This window comes from Eptatretus burgeri, chromosome 5 (assembly GCF_056783735.1).
Source record: "Eptatretus burgeri isolate ZD-2024b chromosome 5, Ebu_testis_v1, whole genome shotgun sequence".
NCBI classification, from domain to species: Eukaryota; Metazoa; Chordata; class Myxini; order Myxiniformes; family Myxinidae; genus Eptatretus; species Eptatretus burgeri.
The window spans coordinates 118,362,562-118,378,894 of NC_140965.1; positions in this window are offsets into that span (position 1 = coordinate 118,362,562).

Consider the following 16,333-nt stretch of genomic DNA (forward strand, 5'->3'; position numbering starts at 1 on the left):
TGCTCGCATATGATACCAGGTTTTGTCATTACATTGACTTACATCTAATCATCAGAGTTCAATATATGTATATGTAGTACTTTGCTTGTCTTAAACAGTTTTTGTAGAATTTTGTATGATTCTACAACTGCCCATTTCACGGGATATTTAAGTTTCGTCCTTTGTTGCTCTCTCGTTTGAACTATGATCGGATATGATAACAATTCTTGTTATTACATTTTTACATTTAAGCATCAGTGTTCAATATATGATACATGCACTATATGTAGAACTTTGCTTGTTTTGAACAACTTTTTAGAATATTGTATGATTCTACAATGGCCCATTGCACGGGATATTTAGGTTTCGTCCCTTGTTGCTCTCTCATGAGAACAATGCTCGCATATGATAGTAATTCTTGTTATTACATTATCTTACATTTAAGCATCAGTGTTCAATATATGATATATGTAGTACTTTGCTTGGTTTAAACAACTGTTTTCGAATATTGTATGATTCTACAACTGCGGGTTTCTCGGTATATTTAAATAATGATGTTAACTCCTGCAATTTCGAGAATGTTTCCTATTGGAAGTGACATTCATGAACGTTTTGAATAAATTGTGTCATTTATAAACATCTTAATGTTTTTCTCTATGTATAATACCAGCAAGCTGTTGCATATACGTCAACAATCAGATCAGAGCTAAACCAGTCATTGTAATTTATTGAAAGGGATGAATATCGTCAACCAGCTTAATCCACAAACATTAGGGGTAATGTAGCGTGTTTAAAGCTACTACTCATACGAAACTAACAGTTATAGATGAATTCCTCATGTTTGTATTCCTAAATTCCTTTAGAAAGTGATTGCAAACAACCTTGCAAGGTTCTTATAATATTTACTGGTGGCATTTGAAGCGATATCTGGTAATAGTACCCCAATATAATAAGGTATGGTTGAAACCGGAAGTGATGTCATAAACAATTATCTAAAATATGGCAATTTCTGGATATTTTGTGCATTTAGTGTAACAAATTGCAATAGAAATTAGTTAATTGCACTCCAAAAATCAAACCAGAGCAAAATAAACCATTTCCGTGTGCGGGATTATGACATTTTCCCAGGAACGCCGATATCGTCAATTTGGATAACTATGGGCGAAACCGTAAATGTTTGGCCGGGGCTGTAGAGAAAACGTACTTGGTCTGGAGATGCTACCCAAATTTTTATTGAAAGTCTTAGTATATAGAACAAGAAAATCTAAGGTAATGCCGTAGAAGAGTGATGGACACGATCTCCCCCCCAGCGCCAGGACTAATAAGTTATTGAGTTACGGACTGAGTAACACACCACATTCAATTTCTTTATTACGTATGCAGTTAGCCCTTTTTCTTGGGGACATTGTCGGTATCAGTTGAATTGGCGTTTTAATTACCTGAACACGAAGTAATAAATGTGCAGGAAATGTCACCATTGGTCCACAGGGTAAACAGGAACTCCACCGAGTAATACGAAGCCCCCCATATGTCTCTCAATTATGTGGGATTGATGAGTTATGGACCCAGTAACATGCCGCATTCAATATATTTATTACGTGAGCAGTTAGCACTTTTTCCTGACGACATAGTCGGTATAAAGTATTGAATTGGTGTTTAAATATCCTCAACACAAAGTAATAGATGTGCACCTCACGGGTACAGAGGGTAAAGTAGGATTCCCCTGAGTCTAATGAGGCCCCACACATTTCTCTACAATGCAGGGTTCACAAGTTATGGACCGAGGAACAGGCCACGTTCCATCCATTTATTATGTACACAGTTGACCATTTTACCTGGGGCCATCATTGGTATCAATTGAATTGCGACTCCTGTACCCTCAAACGTATGCAGACGCACCCGAGTGAGCCTTCTCCAAAAAAAAATTCTAAACATTCTCAGATTCAAATAATTAAATAATTATCGCTGAAAGACCTTGTGGCTGATTAGGTTGAAATTTAAAACATAAATTCCACATCTCTACTCGATCATAAATTTGAAGTTTCACATTGAATGATGGTGCGGTTTCAGAGTAAACATTATTTCATATTTTTCCTTCAATCCAATTTGGCTGCCAAACCATGTGACCTACATCAAAAGGAGGTGCAAACTTTTTGTTTGCCATGCATAGGCGGTTATACCTCTAAAGTTTCGCCTTAATCTGTTTAGCTGTTTTGGAGAAGAAGACTTTTTGATTTTAAAATTTTCAATCCAATATGGCTGATGAACCAGGTGACCTATGACATCATAACAATATTCTGCCTCTAATGGGGAAAGGGATCATGCTTGTTAAGTTTCGTGTTAATTGGATATGGTGCATTTTTATATCCAAGATGGCCACCAAACCACGTGAGTTGTGATGTCATAATTTTTACCCAATATTCAGCAATGGCGTGAGATTGTAGGTGCAAAGTTTCACTTCAATTGAAGAGGGGGTTCCAGAGAAAACATTATTTAATATTCTCTTAAATCCAATTTGGCTGCCAAACCACGTAACCGAGCAATTATTCATTCATAAACTTATATCCATTATACTTGTAGAGTATGTTTGTGAAGTTTCCCCTCGATCTGTCCAGCCATTCTAGAGAAGATTTGTTTTATAGGTTTTTGGGTAAATCCAATCTGGCTGCCAAACTATGTGACCTATGATGTCATATGTGTGAACCTTTTGTTCCTCATGGATAGGCAGTCGTACATGTAAAGTTTCGCCCCAGGATCTGTTCAGCCACTTCAGAGAAGATTTTTGAAGGTTTAAAATATATATCTTCTTCTTCTTCTTTCGGCTTCTTCCGTTAGGGGTCGCCACAGCGGATCATCCGTTATGATCCGCATAATGATTTGGCACAGTTTTTTTTTACGCTGGATGCCCTTCCTGACACAAACCTGGTCGCCTCTTACGACACAGGGATATATATATATATATATATATATATATATATATATATATATATATATATATATATATATATATATATACATATATACATATATATATATATATATATATATATATATATATATATATATATATATATATATATATATTGTTGTGGTTACCAGATTCGCAAACCACCATTCAGTTCCCTTAGGTGAGGTATCTCGGTAAGTGCATGTGTAGTTAGGCCCAAACCCGTTGTCTAGTGGGAATACATGTCATTTATGCGAGCTGCGACTCTTCAGGATAGCCGTTTTTCTTTTACTATCTTTATTTTGGACCAATCGCCACCATCACAACCACAACAACAACCACCAACCACAACGCCGCTTCACCACAACCGCCATGACCTTTACCGTCACAACTCGCCACCATCGCATCACCGTCATCTCGCGCCACTCATGGGCACCGATGCTGGACTCGTGTAGGGCGCACGTTGAACAGCGTGTACAAAATCACGGATTTTCTGCTTCAAAAACGGATCAAAAACGACACACGCCCACTTTTTGCCGTCCAATCGGTGAGCGAGGGGTGAATTGGCCCCGCCCCCAGGGCGATCGATATATGCAAATTTGTGGATCAAAAAGCCTTCACGCCCACTTTTTCTCGGGCCAATGGGGAGCGAGGTGAAAGGTCAAAGGGAGGGGGTCAAAGGCGAAGTTACGGGGGGATAAAAGGACGGTGTTCGTTAGGGAACGAGAGAGTCAGCAGAACGGGTCGGAGAGTCAAGAAGAGGAGAGTCGGAAGCAGAGGGTCAAGACTTCGCGGGCGGTGGAGCTGCTCGTCGTGTGTGTTGGAGTCGGAACGGAGGGGACGGAGCTGTGGAAAGGCGGCGACACCAGACGAGGGGGTGCTCGCGTCGTGCAGGAAGCTGCACGCCCGAGGGAGGCCGGCAGCGCGACCTGGCCGAGGTGGAGACGCTCGTCGCACATAATAAAGATCCTCTATACCCCGAGCATCAGCAACCCCCTCCTGTTTCCCCCCGCGCTGAGATAGTGCGACCAAGGGGGCCCGTTCCCACCCCCTGCCAGGCACTGTCCACGAGGCCCGCGGGTTGCGGGGCCATCGCCGCTCCGCGTCTCATCACCAGACGGGTAGGCCCGACCCGGTCTCGGCCCCAGGCCTACCTCATTCTTGGGGGATTTCTTTTCCTTGGTTTTGGGTATGTGTTGTCGGCGCCGTCTGTGAAGTAGAATTGTATAAGTGTTGCCGTGTGCTCGGTAGTCGGTATTAGCTCTGCACTGTGTTTTCACTTTTATGTTTGCTTTTTGTGTAAATGGAATTGTGTTTTCTTTTTTGTGTGCATTTGGTGGAATTGTATTTGTGTGCTTTCCGTTCGTCGCGAATAAATGTGCTTTATTGTTGAACTGTTCTCCCGCTTCGCTTCGTCTTTTCCCCCATTGAACCCTCATCTTGCTTCACGTAAAGGGTTGGTAGTGGGCTGAATACGCCCGATAATTAATCGAACAGTCGAGGTCGACGATAACACCGCTCGGTTATTCTGATAGTACGGAACGGGTCGCTTAAGTGGCCCGTGTCCGAAGTCGACCTGCGGCGAGGTGCGATCGCCCGGTCTACCCTCCGCGTGGGTACTTAGGTAGTTCGAATTTGGCGAGCAACCCTATCCCACGCGGGGGCTGATTGGCTCGATCGCGGTGAGACCGAAAGGTCCACCCGTGACTGGTTCCCGGCGTTAGTCCGAGAGGGTCACGACTGGATTGTCCGTCCAGTGGGCGACGTGCCGCGATTCGAGTTACGTGGCCGTCGCACGCCGGCGGGCGCGAAAACCGCAACACTGGTGTCAGGAGTGGGATACAAATTCATCGCCCTCCTCGCGGCACTGGTATCGGAGAACAGGAAAACGGGCTCTCCTGTCTCCGGCTAAATTCACGGGAATCGGTCCAGGGGTGAGAGAAGCGACCCCCGATTCCCTCCAAATTACGAGCGATTTAAATTAACCCTTCACGAGAAGCAAGATGGCGTCTCAAGGCGAGCGGGAGCCGGGGGTATTAGAAATGTATATGTGTAGTAATGTAGAATCCATGGTCCAGGATGGAATCCCCGAGCAGGAAATGTTGATTGTGCAGGAACACGGACTCGCCCAACTGAACCCAGAACCTGAGGTGGGTGCGGCAGCGGCCGCGGTGTATGATACCTCCCCCCCCCCCTCTCCACCAAAACCCTTCCCCGACCCCTGCCGAAACGGCTCACCCAAGCGCACCCGACATGACCCAGCTATACACCATGCTGGCAAAAATGTATGCGGAAACGACAGCGAAGATGATTGCGAACATGAACAAGCAAATGGACGAAGTAAAAACGAAGATGGAAGCGAATATGAAAAACGAAATGAAAGGCATGAACGAACAAATGAACGAAAAGATGGATACAAATACAAAGGAAGTGAAAACGACGATGGATGCGAATACACAGCAAATGAGGGAAGAAATGAAAGAACTACGGGGTGAGACGCAGAACATGGGCCGATGCCTGCAGGCGGGCATGAAGGCCGTGACCAGGGAGCTGGGAATGGCGACTCCACGTGTGGGAGCAAACGAGCTGGGTGGGGGTGCAACGGCTGACAGGCCCGCGGTGGAGGCGGGTGAAAAAATAATTCGTGGAACGTGTTGGGCGAGGGTCGTGACGATGACCGAAAGGGAAAAATTAAATGGGGAGACCAAAACGTGTGAGACGAGACACGAGGTGACGACAACAGAAATAATAGTTGAGACAAGGGAGGTAAAGGGTGAAGAGTTGGCAGAGACACGGGAGATGGGAACGATAGAGGGAAGACTACACGATGAAGACGGGGTAAGTGACGCACACACACACACGGAGGTAGTGGAGGATAATGGGGGTGAGCTCGCGGAGCGTGTAGGGACCCGGTGCGAGCAGCGGGATGGCCTCCTCCAGGAACAAGGGGAGGGAGTATGCCCCCTTGAGGCGAGTCACGACCAGGTGAGTTCGGTCGTGCTTTGCGAGGTTGAGGGGACGAGTGCTGTGGACGGGTGCACGGAGAGCTTGGGGGGTATAGAGGCCCCGGAGACCCTTGTGGGGACACGAATCCCCAGTGTAGTTGTCCCTGTGTGTGTGGTGCAAGGCGTGAGTGCGTCCCCGTGTGTGGAAGCGACCCCGTGTGTGAGTGGTGTGGTGGCGATGGTGCTGGAGTGCGTGCTTCCCAGCACGCCGTGTTTGGATGAGGCACCGTGTGTGGATGAGGAACCGTGTGTGGAAGAGGCCGTGTGTGTGAGTGAAACGGCCAGTATGAGTGAGGAACCGCGGGTGAGTGCCCCCGCGTGTATGAGTGAGGGACGTTGTGTGGAAGAGACCGCGTGTGTGAGTGTCGCCGTGTGTATGAGTGAGGTACCGCGGGTGAGTGCCCCCGCGTGTATGAGTGAGGCACGGTGTGTGGATGAGGCACAGCGGTTGAGTGCCCTCGCGTGTGTGGGTGAGGCACCGCGGGTGAGTGCCCCCGCGCGAGTGAATAGAGCACCACGTGTGAGTAGTATGGTTTGTGTGAGTAGTGAGGCACGCGTGAGTGAACGGCCGTGTGCAAGGTCGCTGTGTGCCAGGGAGACCATGTGTGTGAGAGAGCGGTATGTAAGGGAGATGTCGGTTGGCATGCGGGAGCACGCGGCCGCGTCTCCCGGTGTGAATGTGATGGAGTGGACTGTGTGCGTCGTAACACGCAGGTGTGCGTGGGTTGAATGGCGACGACGAAGGCGACATGAGAAGAAAGAAAGCCGAGTAGCGGCTGTAGTTGTTTCGGGGACCGTGCCGGGTTCACCCAGCAGTGAGCACGCGGTTCGTGCTGTGCAACGCACGAGACCGCCACGTGCTCGCTTGCGAGAGTGAAGTCCCGGTCCGGAAACGCACGCGGTGGATTTGCCGATCCCGCGGACGGACAAAGTTTAGGCAGGTAAATGGATTTGGACCGGACGGGTTCTCCACGCGATCGTGTGTGTTAAGCTCCAACGGGCAAAGCACATGTGTTCGCGTGGGGAACCCCTCGAGACGTGGGGCTTGTGTTTTTTTTTGCGCACGGTGACGTCATGGCTGCACGTGTGGTTGGAATCCGGCAGGAGGGGAATCTCTGCCGGATGGCACCGTCCAAGGAGGGACGAGGAACACGTGCAGCTGCATGACGTCACGGCCAGGTGCAAAGTGCGCGAGCTCTGAGTTGCCGCGCAGGTGCTGCGCATGGAAGGGGAAGAAGCAAGCCTCACTTTCGGGTGTACAGGATTCCTGGGCAAGGGGTGAAAGACCCCCTTACCCTGGGCACAGGATGGAAACTAGTTAGGGGGAAGGGTTAGCTTAGCTAGACCGACTCCATGGGGCAGGGGTAAGTCCTCATGGAGTCCGTGGAATGGATTAGTTAGAGGGATTGTAGCGAGATTTAGGTTGGGAAATAAAATGGGATTATTTTGGAGACAGAGACAGACTTGTGAATGTGTAGAGGGGACGTAGCTTAGCTACGTAGTGTTAAAAGGGACGTGCTATAGTATAAGGGACGACGTGGGAGCACGAGTTAGTTAGGGGATGTAGTTAGGAGGATGGCAGAGTTCAGTGGTGTGTGTGTTGAAGAGTTGGAGAGTTGTGAGGTGAGTACATGGTGAGTGAGTGAGGCCAGCGGGTCTGTGTGTATGGAGCGAATGGGGAATGCATGGTGCGATGAGTGATTGGGGGGAGGAGTGACTCCCGCCCAAGGGACCCCGGGGTCAGAGTAAAGTGAGTTAGCTGGGTTAGTCAAATTGAAAAATGGAGGTCGTTTTGCTGTTGGTGGGAATGTAGGCTCGAAACCCATTTGGAGGGGTGCAGGAGCCCTGTTGACGGGCTTGGGAGCGTGGCTGCGAAAGGTGAGTATCGCTGAGTGGGTACCCCGGGCACCAGGCTAGTCGGCCGCGGTAGGCCATGGGCCCATGGGGGGCCGGGATAGAGTAGTGGGCACGGGTGCGCCTGCTTGGTGCGGGGGCCCGGGGCGCCATTAGCCGCGTGGGCAGTGTTGTGGGCACGGGTGACCCTCGGAAAGGGGCCCGGGAGGCCGGCCTGCCACGTGTGCGTTTCAGGGAGGTGCCATGGGGGGCACTCCCCGGTGTTAGGGAGCTGGTAGGCTCGGAGGCAGTGTAGTGCCCGGGGGTGCCATAGCGGGAGATTCGGCAGAGGGTCGTGCCTGCCAAAGGGAGCCACGTGTCCCAGCCAGGAGACCGTGTGAGGGCACGGAGAGAAAATTGGGGGCGAGGCCCGAAATTGTGAGGACACCAACACAGGCGACGGGAATCTGGGTTGTTAGAACCAATAGTTAAGCGAGAGGCGCTTGTTGAAAGCCCCGGGGTAGTTTAACAGTTAAATGGTTAGGGTAGATTAGGAGATGTACCCCTCCGCACCATCCATCCCCTCGCTGTCGTTGTGGGCCGCTGGACCCACTTTGGTTAAGATCGCCGAACTCTGGGGAGGCCATTCTGAGGCTTCGTTGGGCCTCGACACAGGACGTTAGCTCTCCCTTATTCCCCTCCGGGAAGGGAACGTAGGGGTTGGGAGTAGGCTAGGTGACAGGATAGGTTAGCCGAACAAAGACGATAAAGGGGGTTAGGGGACGATTTATAGTGGGGAAGTAAAAATAAAAACAATAAAAAAATAAGTTGGGGCTAAATTGGGGTTTGACAAATTAAGGGAGTGGGTATGTACAGTGACAGGCAAAGGCGATAGGTTGGGAGGGAGACAGGTAGGTAGGTCCGAGCCCGCCTTCCAAGTGGCCAGCACCACCGCACTCCCTCCACCAACCTCCACTGAACGGCAAAGGCTGGCCAACTTCATCGGCTGGCCGTGTTTTGCTTCAAGGCGGAGGCCGGCCAACTTCATCGGCTGGCCGTGTTTTGCTGCAAGGCAGAGGCCGGCTAACTTCATCGGCAGTTGTTGTTGTGCTGCAAGGCCTGTACCGGCCAGTTCATCTGCTGGCTGTTTTTCTTCGAGGCCTGTGCCGGCCAGTTCATCTGCCGGCTGTGTTTGCCTGCAACGTTCTTCTTCTGCGGGCTGTGTTTGCCTGCTCACCTTTGCCATGCCATGCCCACTGCCCCTGTTCACCAGCCCCGTTCAATTTTTGCTTTGCCCCCCCTGTTCATTTCCATGTGCGCCAGGATCCGCAAGGCAACAGTTTGCAAGCTGCAAGAACTGCCCTGTTGGCAGCGACAACACGGGCCTGCAGTGGCGGCCCGTGCACCGTGTTTGTGTTCATGCATCCATTCGTTGTGCTCATTGCGTGTGCCACTTGAGCTGGCACGGAGACTGCGTTTGTGCAGCCCAAGCACCGTTGTGGTTCACTGAGTTCAGTTCAAAAGGGAAGGCCTTGGACTGCGTGTGAGCAGCCAGCCACGTTCCCTGTCACCTGCATTGTTTGAGCCAGAGACTGCATGTGGGCAGCCTGGCTCCCTGCTAACTGCTTTTCTTTTGCAGAGTTCAGTGATCCTGGGCCATGGTTTAGTGTAAAATTTGTAAGTTAAGGTTAAGATGTACTGTAAATATGAGTGCGCCCCCGGCATGTCTGTCTAGCGCCGGCAATTTTATTTAAGTCGTCCGTGTGAGTGAGTTTGTTTCGATAGTTACGCAGCCCTCAGGTTATTTATTTTGGGGACACGAATACCATGAATGTCGCACTCAGGGATCCGTAGGTAAAATGTACTAGGGGAAAACTACACATGATGGCACACGAAAATTTGACGACTCGGGACGAGTCTGTAAAAAGGGAAGGGGGTAGTGTTGTGGTTACCAGATTCGCAAACCACCATTCAGGTCCCTTAGGTGAGGTATCTCGGTAAGTGCATGTGTAGTTAGGCCCAAACCCGTTGTCTAGTGGGAATACATGTCATTTATGCGAGCTGCGACTCTTCAGGATAGCCGTTTTTCTTTTACTATCTTTATTTTGGACCAATCGCCACCATCACAACCACAACAACAACCACCAACCACAACGCCGCTTCACCACAACCGCCATGACCTTTACCGTCACAACTCGCCACCATCGCATCACCGTCATCTCGCGCCACTCATGGGCACCGATGCTGGACTCGTGTAGGGCGCACGTTGAACAGCGTGTACAAAATCACGGATTTTCTGCTTCAAAAACGGATCAAAAACGACACACGCCCACTTTTTGCCGTCCAATCGGTGAGCGAGGGGCGACTGGCCCCGCCCCAGGGCGATCGATATATGCAAATTTGTGGATCAAAAAGCCTTCACGCCCACTTTTTCTCGGGCCAATGGGGAGCGAGGTGAAAGGTCAAAGGGAGGGGGTCAAAGGCGAAGTTACGGGGGGATAAAAGGACGGTGTTCGTTAGGGAACGAGAGAGTCAGCAGAACGGGTCGGAGAGTCAAGAAGAGGAGAGTCGGAAGCAGAGGGTCAAGACTTCGCGGGCGGTGGAGCTGCTCGTCGTGTGTGTTGGAGTCGGAACGGAGGGGACGGAGCTGTGGAAAGGCGGCGACACCAGACGAGGGGGTGCTCGCGTCGTGCAGGAAGCTGCACGCCCGAGGGAGGCCGGCAGCGCGACCTGGCCGAGGTGGAGACGCTCGTCGCACATAATAAAGATCCTCTATACCCCGAGCATCAGCAACCCCCTCCTGTTTCCCCCCGCGCTGAGATAGTGCGACCAAGGGGGCCCCGTTCCCACCCCCTGCCAGGCACTGTCCACGAGGCCCGCGGGTTGCGGGGCCATCGCCGCTCTGCGTCTCATCACCAGACGGGTAGGCCCGACCCGGTCTCGGCCCCAGGCCTACCTCATTCTTGGGGGATTTCTTTTCCTTGGTTTTGGGTATGTGTTGTCGGCGCCGTCTGTGAAGTAGAATTGTATAAGTGTTGCCGTGTGCTCGGTAGTCAGTATTAGCTCTGCACTGTGTTTTCACTTTTATGTTTGCTTTTTGTGTAAATGGAATTGTTTTCTTTTTTGTGTGCATTTGGTGGAATTGTATTTGTGTGCTTTCCGTTCGTCGCGAATAAATGTGCTTTATTGTTGAACTGTTCTCCCGCTTCGCTTCGTCTTTTCCCCCATTGAACCCTCATCTTGCTTCACGTAAAGGGTTGGTAGTGGGCTGAATACGCCCGATAATTAATCGAACCGTCGAGGTCGACGATAACACCGCTCGGTTATTCTGATAGTACGGAACGGGTCGCTTAAGTGGCCCGTGTCCGAAGTCGACCTGCGGCGAGGTGCGATCGCCCGGTCTACCCTCCGCGTGGGTACTTAGGTAGTTCGAATTTGGCGAGCAACCCTATCCCACGCGGGGGCTGATTGGCTCGATCGCGGTGAGACCGAAAGGTCCACCCGTGACTGGTTCCCGGCGTTAGTCCGAGAGGGTCACGACTGGATTGTCCGTCCGGTGGGCGACGTGCCGCGATTCGAGTTACGTGGCCGTCGCACGCCGGCGGGCGCGAAAACCGCAACAATATATACATATGTGTATATATATATATATATATATATATATATATATATATATATATATATATATATATATATATATATATATATATATATATATGGCTGCCAAATCACGTGACCGATGATGTCATCTCTTCTATTTTTCTGTGGACCATTTTATCCCGAGATGACCCTCAAAATTTTTCATACTGATCAGATCTAGTGTTCTACATATGCAATAATGATGTCATAACAAAGGCAACTATGATGTCATAAAAACACACTTATTCCCCATGAGGAGTACTTGCCATTTGCCAAGTTTCAATGTTTTCCTTGGTGTGGTTTCAGAGATACAGATGTCCAAAGTTTTTCTGTTTTTCCAACATGGCTGCCACACCATGTAACCTTTGTATTTCACGATGTTTTCCTCAGTATTTTACATTGTTTCATTTCCTGGTTGATGGATTGAAAGCCCACGAACGGAAAATCAAAATCGATATTTTCTGAGCAAATTTTTTTTTGAGCAAATACTCCAATACTTGCTGCAACTTTGTGTAGACAAAAAAACATCAAAAATATAAATAAATAAATTAACATTAGTTTTGCACACAACTTCCAGGTCCTCAGTTATTTCCATCAATGCATGTTCAGAATAGACCCATCCCCTTGTCTGGTGGGATTCTAACTCTGATGCGTTGGAGAAGGGTAGAGAACAGGTTACTTTTCTTTCTTATGGGATAACCTTTTCCTCTTTATGACACTTTCATGATGTAAGATTTTACATCAGTTTTAATTTCTGCATGAGCGATGTTCACCGTTCATGCACGTGATAAGATAGCCGTTAGCCCAACGGAGACTCGTTCTTTACCCTTTCCATCAAGACACATTGGCTTGGAAATAGACGATATATTCACAAATTTTATTTTGGGCATCATTTTCACATTGGACTTACAGGACATTTGAGTCATTGATCACACCGCAAGCTTTTCCCGAACAGTTTGTTCTGACGATAAAACATGGCTGTGGCCGAGGATTGTTTACCTCGGGCACACACCTTTTTCCATTGAGGATCGACACACCGTTCAGCAGCTCAATGGATGCTAACTAGCTCTTCTTCATTTCAGGCTAAACAAAGAGGTGATGATTGCACGTTAACATTTTGTCATGTTTCATGTTTCCGTGTTGAGCGAATTTCATGTTGAGCTGTTAGGGTTAGGGTTAGTGACCTACAACACACTGGTCACCAATAACATTTACCAAAGACGTTTCATGTTGAGCAAATCATGTTTCTGCTCAGTTGTTCCGGCAAATGGCCGCAAAAAAAATGTCATTCGTCTAGCACCCCGAACATGGCGTCAAAAGCCAGGCCTGTGTTAATTGGGAGTTGCATCTCGTTCGATGGTCGGGAGAGAATAAGCGTGAGAATGGACGGTTGGAGGTCTCGTGCAGGAATGCGCCAATAAGCAAGCGGGATTTGGCTGAAGTCGTGCTTGACGCTCCGCCCACACTGGTCACCTATAAAAGGATGGCAGGACCTCCCTGATGACAGTTGGTGAGAGATTCTGATGACAGTTGGTGGCAGCTCCTGACAGCTCTTGATGGCTTCTGATGGTTGGTGACAGCAGCAACAGCGGTTGGTGACAGTTGGACTGTTCCTGCTGGTTCTGCTCTGTCTGACTGGTTCTTGGCATTCCTGGAAGATGGCAATGACGACGTGACATCGATTGGTATTCGAGCCTGTTTGCGGGTGGGTGTGCGTGCACATCAGCCAACAACAGCAACTTGTGCACGTACGTGTGTGCGCACACACACGTCACACAACCACACATTCTATGAAGGACACCATGGAGTCTTTAACTTTTACCAAAGATACTAGCAGATGGGACACCGAACTTAACATCTATCAGAGCAACGGTGCATTTCCTAATGCACTATCTTGTCCCAAAATCCATTAATCAGGTCGGTAATCAAACCCAGATGACTTCTTCTTGCGTATGGCAGCTTGGCTGCTGGGTAGCTATCATTTTGGTGGGTCGCGACGATGCCACTGATACTGTGCCCCTATATCAGCACACTGGTACTCATTTCGACGTCTTCGGAAGGATGTCAGGCTGAGTCAACCCCACCTGTTGTTAATTCAGTGGAAAACGGTGTTTGAACTCTGGACCAAAAGATCCCAAGCCAGCCACCCTAACCACTAAGCCAACGCCGGATTTAAACCCAGAATGAATAGCTTGAAAGGTTAGTGCTTTACATGTGCTCCATCCTGTTGGACAATGTTCAAATATTTTACAAAATGATGAGGAATTTATTTCACTCCAAGATGAAAAATGTTGAAGAAAATTATCACATTGATGCTTTTGAACGTGGCTTTTCATGTTTACAAATTACTTTGTGAAAAAAAAATATGTAGAAAGTAATAAAATACAACAATGTACCTCTCACTTGTGCTATTGGCTCTATAAACATCCTTGTTATATACCCATAAGTTTGTAATAGCTCAATCAATCTTGATGACATTTTCAGGGTTAACTCGTGGCCACTTATACACAAGGAACCTTGATGCACGAAGAGGCCATTTCACCCACGAATCCTGTGTTACATTTGTATTCTACACCACATCGATTAAATCCAACAGTTTATCAAATTACATTCGTTGGGAGGGGGTGAGGCTGGAGAAGAAGGGTTGAGAACAGTGGAGCAAACACAGAAATTACATGTGTGCACTTTTTATTATTATTTTCCTATTATATAAAAATTATGAAACTATTTAGAATTTGAAAAGTTATCGAGTTATCTCGTTTGGTCAAGTGATGTCTGACCTCTGCTCTTTGGTGACATTCATGACCAGATTTCTCCAAATATCCCAATCTTACACTGCTTCTCTGGCAAACAGCTTGGTTGCATCCTTTACCCCATCCATCCAGCAAATATAATAGTCCTTCCTCTCCCTCCTCTTCCCACAAATACATTATGTTTTCTTTGCCTGTTCATTCATAATTGTATTACTATGGCCCCTGTGGTAAATAATAGTAGACATGGTATTGTACCCCCAAAGGGGGGGGGAGGGGGATACCCTCTCATGGAAAGACTGTTGCTGCTCCAATGGTTGGTAGTGAGTGACATCTCTATACATTGGAAAATTGCATACTCAGCCCATACATTCCCCAGATTTCAGAGAATTGGTGTGGTTTACCAGTGGACATTGGTTTGATTCCCAGTCAGGGTAAGTAACATATATATATATATATATATATATATATATATATATATATATATATATATATATATATATATATATATATATATATATGTATATACATTGTTGCGGATCCGGGATGGCGGCTTTCTCACCCGACTCTTGGCGCCACCCAAACCACCGCCATCTCCGGCGTTTATAACACCGGCCGGCTCATCACAGGCCTCAGGTCACTCGTCTTCAATCGCGATACCAACGTAATCCTGAACCTTACCAGTTGGGGAAATAAAACCCCGGTTACAGACTGGTTTTGTCAGATTTTTTTTTCTTTCTCTTCGGGTTTTCCAGAGCGTTTTCTGCCAGTCTGTAACCATTTTGGTTTTATATGCCAATCGAACGGATCGTTCCTCGACGCGACACAAATTAATCCATAGCGGCAACTTTATACGAACCAACTAGATTTATTGGGGAACACCGAGGAATACGACACAAGCAAAATATTAACGACAATGTTTTTATTAACAATCTTTAACCCGTTCTTAACTAGGGAACTATGGATTGCAGGTTCCGAGGGGGTCCCTACCGAGATATGCCTTATATAACACGTGCAGACAAGACAGACAGCATGCATGCAGACAAGACAGAGAACTTGGTGATGTTTCATGGACGAGAGGAAAGTGTCAAAAAGCACGAATGTCGCTCGTAACAAGTGGATGTCAACAGATTCGAGCCCCCAGCTCGAAATGAGAACACACCGCGTGGCGAGACGGCGCTCGCCTTCCTTCTTCACACCACACGCGGTCTCCGCGTGCTCTGACCCTGCGTAAGGTTGACGGCACAAGACCATCAGATCAACGATGGGCCTTAGCTGATTTCTCTCAAGGTCCAGCATACAAATCCAGGCCTGGCCTGTTCACCAGACAAGGCTTTGTCAGACTAGGCTCCGGCAAGCGGATCGGCAAACGTGTCGAGCCGTGAGGTGAGTAAGGACCGTCAGAGGCTCCGTCGTTTCCTCTCTTGCCTTCCCGCCTCGAAATCCCGACTTCTCAACTCCGTCCTCTCAGTTTTTTTCTCTGCAGATTCACCTTTTCTTTCCTTTTCTACGCTCGCCTCTCAAAGCCGGCTGCCATTTTTCTCATGGCAGAATCACCTCCTCATAAGAGTCGATCGCCGACTCAACTCGACGTGCAGGCCGCCTCTCCCACTGCCCAAAAAGGCCGACTCGACATGCAGGCAGCCTCTCTTACTGCTAAAAATGCAGACTCAGTGCAGTCAGGTTCAGCATCTCTCCTGGCAGACCCAACACTGTCCCTCCTTCGTTCGCTCGCTTCAAAAACCCGAGCACGCCAGTGACAGTGTCACAGTAACATTGGCATGTCCCTATCCTAGTGTGTCGGGTCACCAATCTAACAAACAAATTCACACTCTATGCACACTACTTAACATTCTAATTATGGATTTGAACGGGAGGGAATTAAATTTTACTTTTAACACCAATCTTGGCATAAGAGCAGAACATTCAAAGGTTCAAAGTTCTTTCACATGTTCGCTCCTTCATACCCCCTCCCGGCAGTATTGTCCATTCACCCCTGAGGGTTTCCTCACTTTGTGGCCTTATTGGCCTCTCACCAGGTGAGTTCAGTCAGCCCAGTGGCCTAACCTCACAAAGAGTTCTTCTTTGCCCTATGGTTTGTCAGACTATGTGAACATTGGCAAGCTTCAGATACAATTGGAGGATGCCTTGGAAGAGGTGAGGATTAAAATTAAAAGAGA